Raw genomic sequence first — 16,363 nt, forward strand, 5'->3', positions numbered from 1 at the left:
AAGCAAGCCAAAGCAAATACCGAGTAAGCCAAAAATACTCTAGAAACTCCATCCCGCGCACATCAACCTCTGAACGGCTCGAAACTAGCCAAAAGTAACTCAAAAATATCAAATAATGCCTTAGGAAACAAACCCAAGTGATAAAGGTCGAATCTTTAATCAAAAACGCAAAGTCAACCAAAAAGCCAACAGGGGTCCGCATCCTGAAACCCAACAAAACTCATAAATTTTAACAACCCATTCAATTACGACTCCAACCATACTAATTTTACTCAAATCCGACTCCCGAGCGATGTTCAAATCTGAATAATTCTCTTTACGAAAGTTTAGACAAAAAACCCCAATTTCTCTTTTAGAGTCATCAATCAAATGCCAAAATCGAAGATAGAAATTTGGAATATAATCAAAACCGAGTCAAAAATACTTACCCCAATCCATGTGGTGAAATACCCTCCAAATTCTACCAAATATGAGTTCTAGATCCCAAATTGTGACAAAATAACTCTAACCCTCGAAATAAATAAGATCTACCTAGGCATATCCGCATTTGCGGACAAAAGACCGCACGTGCGGACAAAAGGCCGCACCTGCGGCGTAGCTTTTGCTACAAGAACCTCGCTTCTAAAAGTAACACATAAAATCCCGACCTCTCAAACCTGCAGAAGATCCTCCGCTTTTGCGACGTCATAGGTGCGAGGAAAGCTTTGCATCTGTGATACCTGCCACACAGCCGACCTTCCGCATCTGCGGTCCTAGAAGCACACCTGCGCACCCGCATTTACGACCCTTTTCCTCAGATGTGCTCCCGCTCCTGCACTCATCCCACCGCATTTGTTGTTCCTTCCTTCCTTAGATAACTTCACCTCTGTGATAGAAATTGTGTATTTGCGACCAACCCTACGCAGATGCGGACACACCAGAACCAGAACCTTCAACCAAGCCAATACAACCCAAAATTATCTGGAACTAATCTGAAACATACCCGAACCCCTCAGGACCCCATTCAAACATACCAAAAAGTTCTAAAACATAACATGGACATACTCGAGGCCTCAAATCACACATAACAACATCAAAATCACGAATCGCACCTAAAAACTTAATAAACCTTTGAACTTTTAACTTCCAGAATTCGTACCGAAATACATTAAATCAACTCGAAATGACCTCAAATTTTGCACAACAATTTCAAATGACATTAAAAACCTATTCCAACTTCCGAAACAATAATTTGAATCCGATATTATCAAATTCAACTCCTTGTCAAACTCATGAACCTTTAAAACCTTTAACTTGACAACTTTTGCCAAATAGTGTCGAAACCTTCTAGAAACATCCAAATTCAAATCCGGCCATGTGTCCAAGTTCAAAATCACTATCCGGACCTAACTGAACCATTAAAACTCTGATCTGGGGTCAAATACACAAAATATTATACTTGGTCAACTCTTCCACAACTTAAAGTTTTTTAGTTGAGAATCATTCTCCCAAATCAATCTCGAACAACTCGAAGACCAAAACCGACCATACACGCAAGTCATAGTACATCATATGAAGCTACTCATGATATTAAACCACCAAACTAAATGCAAAATCTCAAAACGACTGGTCGAGTCATTACACTTGATGTCTCTCGACTAAAAAGTGGACTAATTCAAATTTCTCTCTCGAGTCGATAGAATTGTATTAAGTCTTGTTGTAACCAAGTCAAGAGATCCCTGTCTCTAGTTCACTCTCTTTAATTAGGTCTAATCAGATTCTCAATTAGTCTAATTCCTTATTAGCCAAATTACCCAAATTTAACTTCTTTTTCTCAAGCAAGAGTCAAATCACAAAGGGTATGAATCAATGTTTGTAACCACTAAATCACAATTAAATCATGAAAATAGCTAAATAATTAATAACTCAATCTCAAACAAGCTCAATATCGAATACCCATAAATTTTTACACACTAGGATTGAAATATAACTCAAGTTATAAGTCTAGCTACTTATAACTAAGAAAAAAATATAAATATTCAATGACATAAACACAATTAAACTAGTAATTATAAAACTAAAGCAAACTCTAGTGTGATTGATGATCTTCCTCCTTGAAAACACCCCAAAAGCTGCTCTACTCCTAGTCCCAAGGCAAAAGATACCGTAAGAAGTCATAAAATATTTATTTACTATGTCCAAATATTTTAACGAAAAATGCCCTTCAGGGTATTGGACGACGTTACTTAGGTCACGCAAAAGGAAGTGCAGTCAGCACTTGGACGACGTTACTTAGGTCACGCAAAAGGAAGTGCAGTCAGCACTTGGACGACGTTACTTGGATTTGCTATATTGTTGTGGTTTCACATTCAGCATTGTGGTTGTACGTTCAGCACTAGGGCATCATATTCAGCATTGTCGCCACATAGGAGAGGGTTTCAGTTTAGTTGACTTCACGTTGATGATCTTTAGTCCACATCAATGATTACTGTCCGCATTTTCTTTAGTGTGGTCCATACTTTCAGTATTGCGATCGCACTGTTTGGCTTTAATGCTTTTGCAAGTTGTTGGTTCTTAAAGTTCAGTGATGTGTGATTGCAGTTGATAGTGCAACCATCATATACTTCCGCACATTTCTATCACGGTCAGCACTCTGAAAGACTGCATGCAACTGATTTATCTTGGCTTCAGGTCCGTGGTTTGTGGCCCTAACAGCTTAAGTGTGTTCTGCACTTTTTTCGTAGCGAACTACAATTATTTCTTCACTTCTCAATTTTTGAACTTTTCCCTTCAACTCGATGTCTTCAACTCATTTCATCTCTTATCTACTGAATCATGCATAAAACCTGAAATTCAATAGTTTTCATTAAGATTGGGAACATAATAGCTACTTTCGGACTTAAAACTATAGTAAAAGGTAGTAAAAATGGTTAAAATTCTCATGTATTAACTCCCCCAAACTTAAGTCATTGTTTGTCCTCAAACAAACAAAATAATACCAATTCTCCTATCACACTTAGTCCAACTAAATAGTCAAACATAAAATTGTTCATGACTCAGTTGATACCAATAAATTTTCACAATACATATGCATTCTCAACAAGGCTTCCAAATCGAGAGATTCAACTTCAACATATGCAATTCAAGTGTGATATTTGAGGCTTAAGGGTTAGCTTCATTCATTATGCGGCCTTGCTCCTATATGTCCACCATGTTATGTCTATACTCTTCTCTTGTATCTTTTATTTGCATTGCTCACTTCAAAGAATCAAGTCCTACGACTCAACTATAACATACAAAAGGACTTTTCATATATGCAATAAACTCACTCTTCTCTCACAAAGGATATCTACAAGTTAGTCTTCAAGTAACATAGGCTTGCCCGTTAATGTAAGCATGCTCGGTTCAAAATTAACTAAGAATTATTTTCGGGTTATAATGAACGTTTTTGGTTAGGGATAAGACACAATTATGCATAAAAGTGACTAACACCTACCCTAAGCACTTTGTACAATCAATTCAATAACACAATCTCATTCTTTTTCAAATTCTTCCACTTTTTTCTTCTCTTTTACAAGACATAGTACAATGATGAAGGGAGCTCTTAGAGTTTATAGCTTGGAGTTAAACACTCCTTTGACCTCAATTTCATTCAAACTCCTAGCTTCAAGGCTTAATATCATTAGATTATTCATTTTTTTAAGGTTTCTTTTTGTTCACAATGTCTTATTTTTGTCCTTTTCAAACTACTCATTTTCTCTTTTTATCACCATTGTTTTCATTAGTTTCTTTCTTCTTGATTTTTGCCTTGTTGTTTCGTCTTCAATGTAGCTTCGTCATCAAAAGTTTCCCATTTTCTCCCTCAAAACTTATGTATTTGACCGAGATTATGACTTCAAGTTCGTAAGATACTCTGGCATCAAAAAGAGAATATGATCAAAAAGGAAAAAAGCTTGTAACATGGTTGCCAGTAAACAAGGTTAAAGGCTCAAAATGAGTTAACTAGGGAAAATGTATAATAGTGGGCAATTTAAGGCTCAAATGGTCCAATGAAGGCCTAAAATCATGTTCCAAACCAAGCAAAGCTTATAATTTTGCTTTAAAGCACATTTGTGGCAAGTTCTAGACCGTAAACTTGTACAAGTAAACTCTAGCCAAATATTCCCCACTTCTCAAGCAAATGAATTGTAAAATAAGATAGAGTCTAAAACTCTCAATGACCACAATCAGTTGACAAGATATCCATGGCCTATACATACGAACTAATGGCTCAAAAAGGTCAGCAAAGAACCTCAAAGTCACAAACTAGAATTAGACCTTTCGAATAGACTCAAGCACTTGTTTCAAACTATATTCACGTGGTTAAATGTGTTGGTACCACCTGAGTCACAAATAACTTAGCACAAAAGGACGACCATCAAAGTTTTTATTCATAAATAGATACTACTCCACCAAAGCATGTAAAAGATTATTTCTCTTAAGAAAGTTATCATGCTATGCATCATCGGAAAATATCACCCGGTTAAAACAAAAAAACTATCTTTGAAAAGAACTGCATCATTAAGAAAATCAAAGGCTTATTTATCATACCAAAAGAAAACAAAAGAAAACATAACTACTGAAAGTACTAAACTACTCAGAAATATAGAAAATATAACTACTAAAAGTACCAAACTACTCAAAAATATCAAATGTCATCATCAAGTTATTACAAACCATCAATTAAAATTTCTCATCCCCCAAATAAAAAGTAAGCATTATCACCGATGCTTATAAACAAAAGTAAAGATAGAGAAGAGATGAAGAATCTCCCTAAGAATCTCCAACGACTGCAGGATCATCTCCATTCTCATTATGCTCATCCTCAGAATTGTGGATTGTGTCACCTAAACCTTTCTCTGTCGATCCTCAATATGTGTGCTGATCTTAGGCTCATGTTTACTGGATGAGGCACCCTGGGTAGTCTAAATTGGCATAGGAGGTTGAGAATGGTCAATTAACATATCAAATGGAAGATCACGAACAATGACCTTCTTTACCTCTTCCATCAATGCATCTACTGAAGCCTTTATTACTTGGTTTGTCGTCAACTCCTTCACTTGCTTAACTAGATACTTAATCACTGACTCGCATTGAACTAATGTATCCATAATCATCTTTTTATTTTCTAACAGCTTCTGGACCTAATCCAAAGTAATGAGAGAAGGTTGTGTAGTAGAGGGTATCACTGCAGCTATCAACTTTGTCAATTTGTTAGTTGCATTCTGCATCAAATTGTTCAAACTCACCAAAGTCTTAGAAATTCCCAAAGCAGACAATAGGCCTGTGACAGAAGGTCCTAGAGCAGGTCTCGCAACTGGTGTGGAAGGATGTGGTGGTGCAATACTCTAAATCTCAATAACCATATCAACAGGTGTAACAGATGAGGATGTCATGTTGGAGGTTCCAATAATGGGCACTCCTGGATCTTCGGACTGGCCAGGAGCATGTTCATATGGAGTGCTTTTCTTGTTCTTGGGTTCACGAGATCTTTCAACGAATACAAACTAAAGGGTCCTATTGGTTTTATTTTGACATCAAATGGCCTCGGCTCGACCTTAGAATCTAAAAGGTACTAAGTGATGGTGCTGGAAAATGGTAAGGATGAATTTTCTTGATGAGAAACCATATAGATATTAGTTTATATGAGAGTAACAATAAGCACCACCCACTCTAAAGGTAAATAATTGTCATTCTTGCAAGGGTGAAGTCGGCTACATACAAATGTTTGCCATACTTTGCTTCAAAACTCAATGTAACTCTATAAATCCTCACCCCAATAGCTAACCAAGGTGGAGAAGCTCCTGGTTCCAAAATACTAGCCACTCGTGATCGTGCTATATCTTTCTCAACTATCTTAGCCAGGTATTTTGTAGGTACCACATCATACATTCCCAAATATGCATTCTAGGTTTTCTGATCAAACTTCATTTTTAAATTCCTCACCTTTGTGACTTTGGTTCCCTTCACTATATGGGCGATGTTGGCATAAACCTCACGCACAAGGTGCTCTTGAACATCAACAAATGGCTCGATAAATTGCATGCACCCCCTCCTTTTGGTAAACTGTTCTAAGAAATACGGATTGTACTTGGTCAAATCCTTTGTGTTGATTGCTCTTTTAGAAATGATTTATCTTTCTTTCCGACTGTGCTTGTAGTTATCAAAATCCTCGTATCTTAGAAACTTATATTTCCATACAGCATTTATCTTTGACCTCTCTTCACCATCTCTGGATCTGGGATCACCTTTCCCATCATCTACTTCATTTTCAGCTGGTGAGTTGTTACTGTTTGGTATAGTGTCAGGAGCATGGCTATGGCTCTAGGCAGCTTGAGAACTCCCCTTGTCTAATTGGGACTCAAAATTTCTATGAGGTTGTGGTTGCCTATCATTATATATCTCTCCGGTTCGTCCATAACCTCAAATGATTCCCTAGAAGGGACATATGACCCTGAATCATCTTGAAGTAGCCTCATTCCCCTACCAACGGTCTTTTTTGGCAAGTACATCCATAACACCTCGGTTCACAGCTCTTTTTTTCATTCCTTTAGAGAAAAGAAATTCCTATATAAGTTAAATACAGAGGCTAGTGGATCACATACTATGCTAAGAAGTTCCTATATAAGTTAAATACTGAGGCTAACAATTGAAAAAATGAATGAGAAAAGGAATAGGGAAAGTGCTAGGGGCAGGGTTAAGTGAGGTCCGCACTTTCTCAAGTGTGAACGCAAAAATTAATTTTAGTCCGCACTTTCTCAAGTGCGAATGCCAAAGTCGGTTGTGCTTCATGTCTTAGTAACTCAAGTCTTTGGCTGTCAGTGCGGACCAAAATTGAGGCCACAAAAATTAGTTCTGGTCCGCACTTTTCAACTAGTTCATAATTCACAGAATTTATGCAGACCACAATCACACAACTCAGAACCCATTCATTGATTTTAATCATAAAAATCACATATTTGTCAATTAAAGACTCAATGACTATCAAATGCCCAGGCGCAATCCAACACCAAAAACACACACTCAAGCACAATAGAAAAGAAACTGATAGCAAGGGCACATGTAACAGGTATGATTTCATGCTTCCCCTCTTCAATTGAATTTTCCTAAATACTCTATATCATCCCCCATGTAAAGCAAACAGTCAGAAAGAATAGCCCCTATAACAAACAATATGCCCGAAGAAAAAGAAAAGAATAAGAAGAAAAATAACGCATACCATAGGGTTAAGAGAAGATGCACACTTGAGTGAGAGTGGAGAAGTAAAATGGTGATTAGTTTGCCCTTAGTTTTGCTCAAATAGTGAATAAGAATCTGTTAGGTTCAATCCCAAAGAGTGGGGGAAAAGAGAAATTAGATTTAGATACCTTCAATTTACACATCGGGTCGGGTTAAAAGAAATTTAAGTGCGACCATAAAAATGAAGTGCGGTCCTCACTAAGTTATATGGACCCTCTTGTGTGTTTGTTGAATTGTGGTCCGTACTTTTAGTTGTGCGACCGCAATTTTCTCCTTCATAATTCACCTACTTTCTGAACAAGCTTTTGTGGTTGCAATAGAATTTTTGCGGCCAAAAAATGCCTGCGTTGTTGCCCACACTCATTCTTCAAAAGATCAGAGAACTTGTAATTTTTCAATTGTGCTTATCCTAAAAGTGCGGTCCGCAACACAATTGTACGGATGCAATTATCATCGCACTTCCCTCTACGTTGATGCTTGAAAAGTTTAGAGAGTGTATTACTTTAAACTCTCCATCAGAAGGTCAAGTGCCTCCCCCAATGAACCATTACGGTCAATGATTCTCAAAGTGCGGTTCGCAATTATGCTCTACTCCAACCACTTTTTTGTACACTTCCACTAGTATGGCACCGCATGCCACTATCAACCCAAACACACTACATCCATATAAAAATAAGTTAGACATATTAAAATAACTACACACAATAAAAAAACTCTCAAAATTTTAAAAAAATAAAAATAAAAAAGAATATTGGATTGCCTTCTAAAAAGTGCCTTATTTAACATCGTGGCACGATGCAGTGTCAATTCGCTAGTTCATGAAGTAAAGGACCACCATCACTTGGCTTTCACTAACTGTTTCCAAGTAATATTTTATCCGATGACCTGTGAATCTAAAGATTTTATCCTTGTCATTCTTCAAATCTAACGCACCACATTAGGTAACACCTACCACTTCAAATGAGCCACTCCATTTTGACTTAATCTTTCCGAAAAACATCTTTAACCTTGAGTTGAACAACACTATTAAATTTTCAGCCTTGAAATCCTTGTTCGTAATATACTTGTCATGAAGATATTTTATCTTTTCCTTGTACAATGACAAGTTTTATAAGAATGATATTAGAATTCATCCAACTCATTCAAATATGCACCCCGCAAGTTAGAGACTACATCTCAATCAAGAATTAACTTTTTTAAAGCCCACATAGCCTTGTTCTCCAATTCTGCCGGAAGATGGCAAGCCTTTTTAAATACCAACCGATATGGGGACATCCCGATAGGTGTCTTGTAAGTCGTTCTATATGCCCATGAAGCATCATCAAGATTCTTGGACCAATCCATCTGATTAGCATTAACCATCTTGGATAAAATACTCTTTATCTCACAGTTGGATACCTCCACTTGCCCATTTTCTTGCGGATGATAAAGGAGTTATCACCTTGTGAGGGACTCTATATTTTTTAATGAATGTGTCAAAAGACTTGTTATAAAAATGTGACCCTCCATCACATATGATTGGCCTTAGAGTCCCAAATCTTGTGAAGATGTTCTTTTTTAAGAAATCTAGCACACTCCTAGCCTCATTGTTATGTAAAGAGACAACTTCAATCCATTTAGATACATAATCCATCTTAACGAAGATATAAGTGTTACCATAAGAAGACACGAATGACCCCATAAAATCAATACCCCAAACATAAAAAATATCAATCTCTAAGATAGTTGTAAGAGGCATTTTATGTTTCTTCAAACCACCGACTCGTTGGCATTCATCGCGTATCTTTATCAAATCACTAGTATTCTTGTAAAGAGTAGGCCAATAGAATCCACAACTTAGGCCAATATAAGTGTTACCATAAGAAGACACAAATGACCCCATAAAATCAATGCCCCAAACATAAAAAATATCAATCTCTAAGATAGTTGTAAGAGGCATTTTATGTTTCTTCGAACCACCGACTCGTCGTTGGCATTCATCACGTATATTTACCAAATCACTAGAATTCTTGTAAAGAGTAGGCCAATAGAATCCACAACTTAGTTTCTTTACTGCCGTTCTTGATCCACCATGGAGACCACTATAAGGGTAAGAATGACAAACCACAAAAATTTTACTTTTCTCATCGTCCGGCACACATCTCCTTATTATTCCATTTGTGCAAATTTGAAAAAGCACGGTGTATCCCAATAGTAATCCTTACAATCTCTTTTTACCTTCTTCATTTGGTTTAAAGTGAACTCCTCCGGAATGATATTGCTAGCAATGTAATTAGCCAAAACCGCATACTATGGTATATCTTTCATAAGAAGTGTCAAGAGTTTCTCATTGGCAAAGGACTCATTGATCTCAATGGCATCATGTGGTCTCCCTTCCTTCTCCAGATGAGACAAGTGGTTTGCCACTTGATTTTTACTTCCCTTCTTGTCACGGATCTCAATGTCAAATTCTTGCAAAAGAAGCACCCATTTCATTAATCATGCTTTGGACTTCTTCTTGCTCATAAAATACTGAAATGTTGCATGATCCGTTTGCACAATAACCTTTGCACCGATGAAGTAAGGATGAAACCTTTCAATAGCAAACACGATAGCAAGAAATTTGTTCTCTATAACCGTGTAATTAACTTGAGCACTATTTATGGTCTTAATAGCATAGTAGACAGGGTGAAAGATTTTATTGACTCTTTACCCCAAAACAGCTCCCACTACAATATCACTAGCATCACACATGAACTCAAAAGATAAACTCCAATCTCGGTACATGATAATGGAGGTGGTCAACTTGATCTTTAATTCTTCAATGGCTTTCATGCGTTCATTGTTGAAATTGAACTTTGCATCTTTCTCAAGGAGCTTGCACATGGGTTTCATAACATTAGAAAAATCTTTGATGAATTTTCGTAAAAACCCCTATGGCCTAAGAAATTCCTCACACCTTTTACCAATGATGGAGGTGGAATCTTTGAGATCACTTGAATTTTTTCTTTACTAACTTCAGTACCATTCTTCGAGATTTTATGGTCGAGGACAATGCACTCTTTACCATGAAGTGACGCTTTTTCCAATTAAGTATAAAGTTTGTTTCCTCACATCTAGCCATCACCTTGTCTAAGTTAGCAAGACAATAATCAAATGACTTCTCTACCACCGAAAAATCATCCACGAAGACTTTAAGGTAGTCCTCTACCATGTCCGTAGAGATAGACATCATACACCATTGAAAAATTCCCGGTTCATTGCACAAATCAAAGGGCATCTGCTTGAAGGCAAAAATACTATATGGACATGTAAAAGTAGTCTTCACTTGATTTCACGTGCAATAAGGATTTAGTCGTATCTGAAATAGTCATCTAGAAAGAAATAAAAGAACATGCATGACCAATCTATCAAGCATTTGGTTCATGAATGGAAGAGGGAAGTGGTCCTTCCTTGTAACCTCGTTGAGCTTCCGATAATCCATATAAACTCTCCAGCTGGTAACCATTCTTGTCATTTGTAGTAACCGTCATAGCCCCATTCTTTGACACACATTGGACCGGCGAAGTTCATGAACTATCGAATATGAGGTACACAACCCCGACATCAACCATTTAATAATATCCTTCTTGACCACCTTTTGCATTACTTTATTAAGTTTTCTTTAATGTTCAACCGACGATCTAGCAACATCTTCCAATTTGATCTTGTGCATGAAAAATGCAGATCTTATACCCCGAATATCTGCTAAAGTCCATCCAATAGCTTTCTTCCTCTTTTGTAGAACCACTAAAGTAGAATCTACCTACACATTAGCCAAACAAGAAGAAAGAATAATCGGTAAAATAGAACAGGAGCCAAAAAACTTATCGAAGGTGTGATGGCAATGGCTTAAACTCCAAGGTAGGTGGCTTTTCGATTGATAGCTTTGTAAGAGGAGTCTTTCTATTTTCAAGAGCCAATGATAATTTTCGTGGTGTATAGTTGTATTAAACCATCCCTTTCAATGAGTTGACACATTCCATGAAGCCATCCATCTCATCATCATCAAAATTTAGCAAGACAGCTTTCAAAATATCACCCACATTTATTGTAGCACTAGTCTCATCAATTATTACATTGGTCACAAGTCCACAAAAGAGCACACCTCATTGCTAATTGGTTGATGCATAGACTTGCACACATGAAATACTACTTGTTCATCAGCAACCTGGAGAGTGAGTTCTCCGGCTATAACATCACAAAGAGTTTTTCCTATAGAAAGGAATAGTCTCCCAAGAATAATTGGGATTTCATAGTCCACTTCACAATCTAGAATAACTAAGTTGGCAGGAAGAATGAACTTATCAACCTAAACAAATATATTTTCAATCACCCTCAATGGCCTTTGTATCATGTGGTCGGCGATTTGCAACCTTATAAATGTGGGTCTTGGTTTTCCAAACCCCAATATTTTGAAAACCAAAAAGGACATCAAAGTTGATATTGTTCCAAGATCACATAAGGCGATAGGAGATCCGCAAGTGCAGATGCGCAGGAGCATGTGAGCGACTGCAGAAGCGGTCTCGCAGAAGCGGAGCTTTGACCACAGTTGCACTTTACCAAAATCAACACTTTCAATAGTACACGGAATGATAAAAGTAGCAGGATCCTCAAATTTGGAAGCTATAGAATTAATAATAGCACTAACTTAATGAGTAACCTTGATTGTTTCAAAGTTTATCGACCTCTTCTTGGTCACAAGATCTTTTATGAATTTGGTATAATCGGGTATTTGCTTCAAAGCTTCTACTAATGGGACATTAATAGATAAACCTTTTATTATTTGTATGGACTTTTTGAATTAGTTCTCACAGCTTAGCAAGACATTAAGGACAATGAGGGGGAGGCTTTGGAAAAGACGCATTGGCCTTTTACAATACCATCTTCGGTATGTCATTTACATGATCCCTAGATGGGTTCATCTCCTCTTGAATCATCATGAATGTCAATTTAAACTTTATCACTTGCTTGAGCATCATCATGTGGAAATTCCTTATCTTGTATCACATGATCATAATCTACAATCCTTTAGCCTTGTTGCATCCCCACCTTTTGTATTCTGTTTGAAATGTACATAAATAGAATTCAACTCTAAAACTACCCAAGGACAAGTGGTAGCCACATCTGGAAAGCACAAACATCTTCAGAGTCAGCTCCCATCATCCACTGCAGCCCTACTCTAAGATCTGCACCCAAGGTGTAGAAGTGTAGTATGAGTACAACCGACCCCATGTACTCCATAAATATCTTGACTAACCTCGGTGAAATAGTGACAAGGCTTTTTAAAAAACGGATACTCACTGATATAACATATGCAGTAGATTAACAATAGAACAATAATAGAACATAACAAAAAAGAGTACAAGGAAAATATATGTACAGCAGTAAATGATTACTAGAAGAAATCACGATTAGTATTCCCCAATATCACAACCAATCCTTTCCTTAGAGCGATAACCAACAAACCACGGTAGTAAACCCTTAACTTTCATAGTGTGAGAAAAGTACTCAAGATATAAAATCAAACGGCACGGCAACACCATTCGTGCATTTATCTTATCCTCACAAATTGTACGTATAACAGTACCAACCAGGTGAAAGAAATACCAATAACACTAATGACAAAGTGAGAAATATACATGTAGCAATAACGAACAGGGCAGTACATATGGACAGTGGTAATAGACTAGGTAGAAGACATAGAAGTAATGACAGCAGTTAGGAAAGAAGAATATAAATATCAGTAACTAACATGGTAGAAGGCCTAGATGTAGATATAACAAACAAGAGGAAAAGCATGATATTTATGAGCTAACAAATATAAGGCATGAATAACTAACATGGTAGACGGCTTATACGAAAGTCCAACAAATGAGGAACGATATAAATGTAGGTATGACAAACACGAATGAAAGCATGATATTTGCAAGTAAAGCGGATAGAAGGCATGGATAATACAGCTACAATTGAGGTAGAGGACAGAGACAAAACAACAACGAAAAGTCACATAGAAAAATGTAGGTGCAACAATAACAGCTCAAGATAAAGGCATGAAAATATACACAAGGAAAATATATCACAATATAATGCATGTCTCTCGTCCTCGCCTGTACAGAAACACCCTTCATGTCATGAACTCACAATAATATAAAAAAATGATAAAGTAAATGAGATGGCACAACATCACCATTCATGCTTTTACTCTCATCCTTACATGATAATATAAATGAAATTATTATAATGTTAATAAAATGGCACGGCATCACCCTTGATGCTTTTACTCTCATCCTCACATGATAATGTAAATGAAATAGTATGGTATCACCCTTCGTGCTTTTACGCTCATCATCACATGATAATGTAAATGAAATAGCATAGCAACACCCTTCGTGCTTTACACTATTTCTCGCATGATAATATATATGCAATGGTACGGCATCACCCTTCATGATTTATACTCTTCCTCACCCAGCACATGTATATTAATAACAAGCAAGGTCGGAAGCATGAATAACATCATGGAAAGTGAATAAGCGAATGTTCCAAATGAACATCAATCACACCTTTCAAGCCAATAACAATTCAATAACCTCAAGAACCTTATTGTTTAAGTATTTCAGCAGGTCTCAAAAGTGATTTTCAGCTCAAGTATAAAATCCAATATCTCAAGAATAACGCTCGTAGCGATGTATTAGTGATTAAGCATAGTGATGACCGAATTTAACACATCAATAGTTTCGTAAAATCCGTCAAATTTTAATAAAGTTATATAAATATTGGTTTCTAGCATTTAATTTCACATTCTTTGTAATCTAGAAGTCAAGTAAGACATGAAACAAGAAGGTCACATAATTCTACAAGGCAGAATTAATCATATAATTTACCCCCGAGCATGATTAACCCTGGCACATTCATATACGCTCGTCATCTCATATATGCATCACCTCTCGCATGTAGAAAACAATGTCAATTAGTAGAAAAACTTTCCCCAAAAAAGTTAGGCAATACACTTACCTCAAACAAATCCAATCGATACACTAGAAGCGCCATCCCGCTCAAATCATCCTCTGAATGGATCGAAACTAGTCAAAAGCAACTCAAAATCATCAAATAATGTCATAGGAAGCAAACCCAATCGATAAAGGTCGAATTTTTAAACATTTACTCAAAGTCAACCAAAATGTCAAACATGGGATCGCACCTCGGAACCCGACAAAACTCACGAAATCCGATAACCCATTCAATTACGACTCCAACCATACTAATTTCACTCAAATCTGACTCTGAATCGATGTTCAAAACAAAAGGAATCACTTTATTAAGTGTAGACAAAAAACCCAATTTCTCTTTTGAAATCATCAATCAAAAGCCAAAAAAGAAAATGGAATCACAGAATATAATCAGAACCTAGTAGAAAATACTTACCTCAATCCATGTGGTGAAAATCGCCTCCAAAATTGTCCAAATCCGAGCTCCATAGCTCACAATATGATAATATGTCTGAAACCTTTGAAATAGAGTACTTTATAATACTGCTCCAACAATACCCTTCGTGAACGCCAGAATAGCCTCGTGTTCGCGAAGAACAAACTCACATTGTGACACTTTACTCTACGCATTCGTGGCAACACCCTCGCAAATGCGATGAAGCACACTGCCAGGCCACCGCGAATGCGGACAAACTATCGCAAACGCGATGAATAACCCATCATGGCTTACCAGTCCTGCTCAACACTATGCAAATGCATAGTCATGGTCGTGCGAACGCGAAGAAAAAACATCAAACAGCCCCAATTGCACTACGCAATCGTGACTCGACCTTCGCGGTCGCGAAGAAGACAAGAACTAGTAGAAACTTGCAGAACTAACATGGCCCAAAATGGTCTAAGACCCGTCCGAAACTCACCTGAGCCCCTCGGGACCCCGTCCGAACATACCAACAAGTCTCATAACACTACACGAACCTACTTGAGGCCTCAAATCACACATAACAACATCAAAACCATGAATCGCACCTCAAATCGAACTTAATGAACTTTTGAACTTTCAACTGCCAAAATTCGTGTCGAACCATATCAAATCAACTCAGAATGACCTCAAATTTTACACACAAGTTCCAAATGACATAAAAAAGTTATTCCAACTCCCGGAACCAAAATCGGAACCCGATATCATCAAAGTCAACTTCCAGCCAATCTTATAAACATTCCAAAACTCCAAATTGCCAACTTTCGCCAAATTGTGCTGAAACCTTCAAGAAACATCCAAATGCAAATTCGGGCATACGCCTAAGTCCAAAATCACCATCCGGACCTAAAGGAACCATCAAACCTCCGATCCAGAGTCATATACAAAAAAGCCAAACTTGATCAACTCTTCCAACTTAAACCTTCCTAGTTGAGAATCATTCTTCCAAATCAACTTCGAATCACCTTAAACCCAAAACCGATGATTCACATAAGTCATAATACATCATATGAAGCTACTGAAGATTTCAAATAGTTGAACGGAATACAAATGCTCAAAACGACCGGTCGGATCGTTACATCCTCCCCCACTTAAACATAAGTTCGTCCTCGAATGTGCCAAGAGTTGTTCCAAAGCCATCAAATCACTATGTAAACTTACCGTGGACAAACCTGGGGGTGATCTCGCATCACCCAAATCCCCGCAAGCCCAGCCAACACAACATAACTGAAGATCCTTACTTCAACCTTAGTTAGTAAACCTTAGAACTCAATTTCCAACATCGGGGATTCACTACAAGACTCAAATCTCGCATATACACATTGTATAAGTCTGAACAAGTTGTATCAAGCCATAACCATAACCCAAGATGTAATCACATGATACACCACATCACTCAGATACTCACAACAATAACTACTGACACCATAGCTGCCCAAAAGCAAATTTGGTCCCGGTAGTAAACCTCATATCAAATAAAAGCTCATTCAAAATCTTCCTACATTGCCGACGATAAAAGAAACATGCAGAGACTCATAATCACCCTTCAGAGTAAGAAGCTCACTTGTCCTACAAGGACTATAGCCAAATTCTAAGCAGAAATATGGTATCCTTCTCC

The 16,363-nt window shown here is 37.3% G+C and overlaps 1 long non-coding RNA gene across 1 annotated transcript; it reads right to left on the reverse strand.

Annotated features, from left to right (window-relative positions):
• Nucleotides 1-4,614: 4,614 nt before the first annotated feature.
• On the reverse strand, nucleotides 4,615-7,434 carry LOC142166910 (uncharacterized). Its single transcript, XR_012697415.1, has 2 exons — nucleotides 7,238-7,434; nucleotides 4,615-6,566 (listed from the first exon to the last, which is right to left on the reverse strand). It is a non-coding gene; the product is annotated as an uncharacterized LOC142166910 (long non-coding RNA).
• Nucleotides 7,435-16,363: the final 8,929 nt, after the last annotated feature.

Source organism: Nicotiana tabacum, chromosome 12 (assembly GCF_000715075.1).
Source record: "Nicotiana tabacum cultivar K326 chromosome 12, ASM71507v2, whole genome shotgun sequence".
NCBI lineage: Eukaryota > Viridiplantae > Streptophyta > Magnoliopsida > Solanales > Solanaceae > Nicotiana > Nicotiana tabacum.